The sequence below is a fragment of the Mesitornis unicolor genome, unplaced genomic scaffold (genome assembly GCF_000695765.1).
Source record: "Mesitornis unicolor isolate BGI_N332 unplaced genomic scaffold, ASM69576v1 scaffold17215, whole genome shotgun sequence".
Classification (NCBI taxonomy): Eukaryota; Metazoa; Chordata; class Aves; order Mesitornithiformes; family Mesitornithidae; genus Mesitornis; species Mesitornis unicolor.
Genome location: NW_010185534.1, coordinates 105,871 through 107,058, shown reverse-complemented (window position 1 = coordinate 107,058; position 1,188 = coordinate 105,871). Strand labels below are relative to the sequence as shown.

Sequence of the window (1,188 nt, the reverse complement as noted above, 5' to 3'; positions counted from 1 at the left end):
AGGAATGAATTATAAAGAATATGGCTGAATGTAAGCAGGAAATAATTATCAAGGATATGGCTAAATAAAAATGAATTATCAACTGAGCTAATGGAAGAGAAAAGGAAACTGCTATTCCACAGATCCTATGTGGGGTCACCTTGGCTTTCCACTCGCACATGAATATTCACTGCCTTGGAACTGATCCATCCTTAATCTAGATTTATTTACAATGAGGGTACAAATGACACACATTAGCTCATTGCATGGAATACACCGAAGGCTGAAGATAGATCTGATGCTCCTCTGCCTCCTTCAGAGCAGTTTTCTAACTCTGAAAATGAGTCTGTGTGTCGGTAAGAGAGAAAGAGGTTTCTTTGCAGTAAACAGCAATAAAATAATCAAGCAAATAGTCTGATCCTCTGCTCTCACAGCCAGTCATAATCTAAGAACCAAGAATGATTGTGGCATTTATGTTTTATCAAGAGAACCTGGGTTGAATCCAACCTTCGTTAGAGCAATGGAACTAATTCAGTCAAGGAGGATACAGTCAGAAGGTGATGCACCTGTATTTCTCTCCCTCTCCTGCCAGCCTTCCTAGATCTTTTCTGGAAAAAGAAATAATTAAAGGGTTGATGCATCTTTCCCATACACTAATTTACATAGAATGATCCCACTGACTTAAATGTGGAGTTATTCCAGATCTTCATGAATGTGAGGAGAAGAAAGGCTCTTCCATCACTCTGAGTACCTACTTGCTGAACACACGGATTGATAACAACATAGAGAGGGATTTACGGAAACACTTGTCCTTCATCTGCTTCAAAAACTCTATTTACAGATTACATCCATACACTGATTTTTAAAAAAAAATTAAGGACGAAAAGAAACAATTTTAGTATGGCTGTTTTTTTAAAAAAACACATGGCAGAATGTAGGAGACTGAAGGGCTGCTGGTGAGAAATCCCTCTGCTGACTCTGCCTTGCCTGCATTTCTCAGCTCCTTAATTACACCATCGCTACACACAGGGCTGGTTCAGAAATATCTTTAAGTGGGTACTCATGTTAAATGAGCAAATAGCATCTCTAACTTCAGCTTAATGTTTTGGCTTCTAATCATAAAGCAATTAGAGTTTTCTCGATTTTCCTGGAGAAATAATGGCTTCTCCATAATCTGTCACAATTTTTAGGGCTTTTTGCTACCTCTTT

At 38.3% G+C, this 1,188-nt stretch overlaps 1 protein-coding gene across 1 annotated transcript in view; it reads right to left on the bottom strand.

Annotated features, from left to right (window-relative positions):
• The window catches only part of ARHGEF9 (Cdc42 guanine nucleotide exchange factor (GEF) 9), a 55,515-nt gene that overhangs the window by 30,320 nt on the left and 24,007 nt on the right, over nt 1–1,188 (bottom strand). The window lies entirely within an intron of this gene.